This window comes from Nuphar pumila, chromosome 3 (assembly GCF_984573655.1).
Source record: "Nuphar pumila chromosome 3, dmNupPumi1.hap1.1, whole genome shotgun sequence".
NCBI classification, from domain to species: domain Eukaryota; kingdom Viridiplantae; phylum Streptophyta; class Magnoliopsida; order Nymphaeales; family Nymphaeaceae; genus Nuphar; species Nuphar pumila.
This window is the reverse complement of record NC_143251.1, coordinates 93,336,457-93,342,901: the sequence shown is the minus strand read 5'-3', so window position 1 is coordinate 93,342,901 and position 6,445 is coordinate 93,336,457.

Sequence of the window (6,445 nt, the reverse complement as noted above, 5' to 3'; positions counted from 1 at the left end):
GGGTGAGTTTATCGACTAGTGAGAGAAGCCATTAATAGAGTATGGGGTGTCATGTTGAACTAAAAAGAGTGAATGATTTTGAAAATAATGGCCTAATAAAACAAGCAACTTTTTACTTTATGTGGAGGTATTCTAAATTCGTGAATGGAGAGTTTAGAATAGGACAACCCATGGGGTATGAGGAGAGGCAATAATAGTTTTTATTTATATATATATGGATAAGCGTGAAAGGAGAGTGAAAGACATAAAAAGATGATACGGATATGTAGAGAAGAGAGAAAGGTTATAAAGGACAACATTTACTTGATTTAGATATGACATAAAGAAGAGTTAGAATAAATAAAGTTTTGCTTGGAGACAAGACTTTAATGATTATCGATTTTGAGAGAGATATACAATATAAGAGAGAGGCATGGTCACGGATGGAAAGAAATGTCATGATTGCTTATTTAATATAGAAATAGTTTTTATGGAAATAGGTAATAGGGTGATCATGTGATGTGTACTTTGAAAGATATGACATTTTGAAAGAAAAGAATGACTTAAAAAAAATGTGTCATGATTAATGTGTTTTCATATTTGTAATTTTTTATGAGTATACGTAAATATGAGAAAGACACATTTTGACTTTGAATAATGGTGAGAGAGATGATGAGACAAAAAGATATTCATGAATGAAGAGTAATAATTGCTTGTATAAGAAATATTTTTATGAAAATGCGTGGAAGGAGTGAAAGTAGTCATAGAGAAATAGTGAGATGACATGTATGGATTTTCGAGTAGGATAAGAAGTAATAAAAAATCATGATTGATGAAAGACATAAAGTTATGATTGATATGAATTATTGTTTATTTGATAAACATATTCTTAAAGAAACTCGATTTGAGGAAGTTCATAGAGAATGAAGTTAAGTTTTTAACAAGTAAATGAGTTACAAACAAGAATTGACAAGAATGGAGGCTTAATTCGTGAGTGTAAAATAGGATTCTTGGACAAGTTTATAGCACTAGTATTATCACAGAAAATAGTTGTATTTTCAAAATTTAGACCAAAATCTTTTAAGGTTTGTTTCATCCAGATAACCTGTGTACAGGCTAGGCTAGCAGCAATGTATTCGACTTCAGTAGTTGATAAGGATACACAGTTTTGTTTTTTACTGAACCATGATACTAGTGAGTGCCCTAGCATATGACATGTTCCACTTGTGCTTTTTCTGTCAGATTTACTTTCAGCAAAGTCAGCATCGCTGTATGAGATTAGATCAAATGTAGAGGATTTTGAATAGAATAATCCAAAATCAACTGTGTCTTTTAAATATCTCATTATTCTTTTTACAGCTTTAAGATGTGATTCTTTTGGATTTGACTGAAATCTAGCACACAAGCAAACACTGAACATAATATCTGGATGGCTAGCAGTTAAATAAAGAAGTGATCCTATCATACCTCGGTATACCTTTGTATCAACAGACTTACCATCTTCATCTTTGTCCAACACAGTAGTAGTGCTCATAGGAGTAGATTTTGAAGCAGTTGAGTTCATGTTGAACCTCTTCAGAAGTTCACGAGCATACTTAGATTGATTGATGAAAACTCCATCCTTGGTTTGCTTAATATGCAGTCCAAGAAAGTAGGTGAGTTCTCCCATCATACTCATTTCAAATTCTTTCTGCATGGACTTAGAAAATTCTTCACAAAGAGTGTTGTTAGAAGATCCAAAGATGATATCGTCGACATATATTTGAACAATTAGGGTATGATTATTCACTACTTTAACAAATAATGTAGAGTCTGCTTTGCCAACAGAAAAACCAGTTTTTAATAGAAAGGTTTTAAGTCTATCATACCAAGCACGAGGTGCTTGCTTTAAACCATACAAAGCACGTTTGAGTTTAAAAACATGATCTGGGTATTGTTCATTTTCAAATCCTGGAGGTTGTTTTACATAAACTTCTTCATTTATAAAACCATTTAAGAAAGCACTTTTAACATCCATTTGATATAATTTGAAATCCATATAGCTTGCATATAAAAAAAACATTCTAATAGATTCAAGTCTAGCAACAAGAGCAAATGTTTCATCAAAATCAATACCTTCCTCCTGGTTGTATCCTTGAGCTACTAGTTTGGCCTTGTTTCTTATAACATTACCTATTTCGTCTAGCTTGTTTCTGAAGATCCATCTTGTCCCAATGATTGGATGATCCTTTGGTCTAGGTACAAGATCCCAAACATCATTTCTTTGGAATTGATTCAGTTCTTCAGTCATGGCTAGCATCCAGAACTCATCAATGATGGCTTCATCAATCTTCTTTGGTTCAAGTTGAGAAATGAATGCCATGTTTGCAATCCGTTCTAGCTGAGCTCTAGTTTGAACCCCCTTTGTTAGTTCTCCCAAAATCTGCTTTTGAGGATGATCTTTGATATCGACAAAGGTTCTTTGATGATCATCTTCATTAGACTTAGCTGTGTTATCTAAAAATAAATATGTACTTTCAACATCATCATCATTAGTTTGTTTATGAACAAATTGATCAATAGATTCACAAAAACTAACATGCATAGATTCTTCAATAGTATTATGACTCTTATTGAAAACTCTGTATGCTTTACTATGACTCGAATATCCTAAGAATATGCCTTCAACAGATTTAGCATCAAACTTATCTAGGCTATCTTTTGTGTTTAGGATAAAGCATTTACATCCAAAGACTTTGAAATAGTCTATTCTTGGAGTTCTGTCATAGAATAGTTCATAGTGAGTTTTATTTAATAAGGGTCTAATGAGAACTCTATTTGTTATGTAGCATGCAGTATTAACAGCTTCTGCCCAAAAAGATTTAGCAAGATTATTGTGTTGGAGCATAGTCCTGGCAGATTCCTGAAGGGTTCTATTCTTTCTTTCTACTACACCATTTTGAGGTGCAGCTTTGGGAAAGGCAAAGTTATGAGAAATACCATGCAAGTTACAAAAATTTTCAAAAAGTTCATTTTCAAATTCTCCTCCATGGTCACTACGGATTTTAACAATAGAACAAGATTTTTCGTTTTGTAATTTTTTACATAAGATTTCAAATTGACAAAACGTGTCACTTTTCTTTTTCAAAAATATTACCCAAGTAAATCTTGAGTAGTCATCTACAATAACAAAAACGTATTTATTGTGATTATGACTAGCTACTCTAGAAGGACCAAAAAGATCCAGGTGGAGAAGCTCTAAAGGTCTTTTACTTGAAATGATATTTTTTGATTTGAAAGATGATTTTGATAATTTTCCTAATTGACATGCATCACAAAAGTAAATTTTTTTAAAAGAAATTTTGGGTAACCCACGTACTAACTTATTTTTAGCTAATTTAGACATGTACTTAGAATTTACATGACCCATTCTCAAGTGCCATAAATGTTGAGAGTCATTATTAGCTATAAGACAATGTTCTGTGATGTTTTCTAGGTATAGTTCATATATATTATTCTTTCTTATACCTTTTAAGATGATGTTTTCATTGGTGTCTGCTATGAGGCATGCATCATGATTAAAGCTAACATTATAACCTGTGTCACACATTTGACTGATACTTAGTAGGTTATGTTTTAAGCCTTTAACAAGGAGAACGTCTTTGATAAGAGGTTTATCTATGTTACCAATATTTCCAATACCAATTATCAAACCTTTGTTGTTATCTCCAAAGGTGACGGTTCCTCCTTCTTTATGATGAAGAACAGCAAAAAGGTCTGGATGTCCTGTCATGTGCTTTGAACATCCACTATCTAGTATCCATCTGTTATTCTTCTTTGGAGCCTGCAAAACATTAAGTAAATCTCTTTTTTGGTACCCAATCGGGTCCTTTTTTGTTAGACTTTGGAACCCATATCCATTTGGATTTGGGTTTGTCTATATCTTTAGAGGAGTTAAAAAGATTATCATTATAATACTCCTTATTTGGTTCAGATGAACTTTTCACAAACGTGGTCTTTTGATTCATACAAGAAGGCTTTTTGAAATGAGAGTAGCCAATACCATTCTTGTAAAAAGAGACTTTCTGAGAGGATAAGAGTTTATCCAAGTTCTCTTTACCTTTAGTAAACTTGAAAACCGTTTTCATGAGGTTCTCAGTTTTACTTTTTAGCTCTGAAATTTCTACTTGCAGATTTTTAGTTTTGGAGCTAGTAGAAGAAATTTCAGACATAAGCATAAGATTTTCCTTTTTCAACTCAGAATTTTCACTGCTGAGTTTTTCATTCTCTTGGGAAAGCTTTAGATTTTCATATTTTAAATCTTTATTTTTGAAACTCAATTTTCTAGATTCTTCAAATAGTTCTTGAAAAGCATCTAGAAGTTCTTCAAAGGAAAAATCAGAGATTTCACTTACCGAACTTTCGTTTGCCATGAAGCACATATTTGCAGTTTCGGCTTCATCATCACTTGACTCTTCACTAGTGGATGGTTCTGAATCATCCCATTGAGCATGCAGAGCCTTTTTCTTGAAGAACCTCTTCTTTGGTTCCTCAGTCTTGGACTTTCTTTTGAGAAGGGGACAGTCACGTCTTAAGTGGCCTGGCTTATTACACTGAAAGCACATGGGATCTTCTTTAGGATCTTTTCTTTCCTTGTGCCTGTTTGGAAGCCGGTTCCTTCTCATGAAGCGCTGGAATTTTCTGGTAAGTAGCGCAATTTCTGATTCTTTATCTGAGTCTTCATTCTCAGATAGGGCTGGGAAAGCTAGAGTTTTCTTTACTGGTTGCTCTTCTTCCCTTCTTTCTTTCATGTGGACTTCATAGGCCATAAGATTGCCTATTAAGTCGTCCAAAGTAAGCTTAGATAAATCTTGAGCTTCTTCAATAGCAGTAGTCTTTTTCTCCCAATCAGTTGTGAGAGATCTCAAGATTTTCTTCACCTTTTCAGTCTGGGAATATGTTACACTCAGAGATTTCAGATCGTTGGTGATGTTGGTGAATCTGGTAAACATCTCTGTGATGGGTTCATCTTTGTTTATTTTGAACAACTCATATTTTCTAACAAGAGATGAAATTTTGGCTTCTTTCACTTTGTTGGTTCCTTCATGAATAACCTCCAAAGAATGCCAAATATCATATGCAGATTCACATATAGATATTCTATTGAATTCGTTTTGATCAATGGCACAATATAAGGCATTCATAGCCTTTGCAATTAGGTTTGCCATTTTCTTTTCTTCATCAGACCATAAGCTATAGTCTGCGGATGGAGATGTGTATGGATGCTCAACAATTTTCCATACAGCAAAATCTATGGATTTGAGAAATATATTCATTCTGCACTTCCAGTATCTATAGTTGGAGCCATTGAAGAAAGGTGGACGAGATGCGTGTTGACCTTCAATATCACGCGCATAGGAGGTAGATGCCATTTGTGCTGGAAGACTTGTTACGTCGAAACCAGCAAACCTGCTCTGATACCAAATGAAATTCCACTAGAGGGGGGGTGAATAGTGAAATACGATAAAGATCGATAAAATAAAATAATCAGGCAATAAGGCACAACACATAAAACACAAAATTTATACTGGTTCGATCAGTATCCAGACCTACATCCAGTCCCCAAGCAAACCACTTGAGCTTTCCACTATAACATCCGAGTCACCGGATAAATAGTACAACACCCTCTTCCTCAGAGGTCTTCTTCTCTCAACAGAGAAGGGGCACACCCTCTTCCACAGAGGTCTTCTTCTCTCAACAGAGAAGGACAACACCCTCTTTCACAGAGGTCTTCTTCTCTCAACAGAGAAGGGCAACACCCTCTTTCACAGAGGTCTACTTCTTTCAACAAAGAAGAAATACAGTGAATAACAGAGTTACAATACTTCCTATAGAACCTTCAGAATGATATGAATGCACGAATGAAGGATTCTCAGAATGTTCTGTTTGTCACTCAGAGGATACTCTTTGTCAAAGAGCTGGACTTGACTTTTTCTCTTTTCTTTCTTTTCTTTTTCTTTTTCTCTTTCTTTTTCAAGGCTCTCTTTTCAAATATCGAATAGGAATTTTTCTCGTTGTAAGCTCACACGTCTATTCCATTCCATTGTTTGAATAGTTTATTTGAGTGTGTTTATATAGCTTTTAAAAAGTAGTCGTTACATTTTGGAATTGTAACTTTTTGAAATGTGAAATGTTATGTCATTTCAAAAATATCTTTTAGAGAAGTTCGAGAATGCCTTTTTCCATAAAAGTAAAATAGAGGGTACACTAGTCGTTGTAAATTTTTAGGTAATACATATTTTATGTAAAAAGTCTATTTCTTACAATAGTACATTGAACGTTGGGTTGTAGTTTTGTCTTTATTCTAATTAATGATTTGAGGTACATAAGTACTTCTTTACTTTAAATGAGTGTAAGTACAATGAGTGCTTTGAGATATTTATTTGTACATAGTCATGTCAAGTGTTTTCTTTATGTTGTGTTTTTC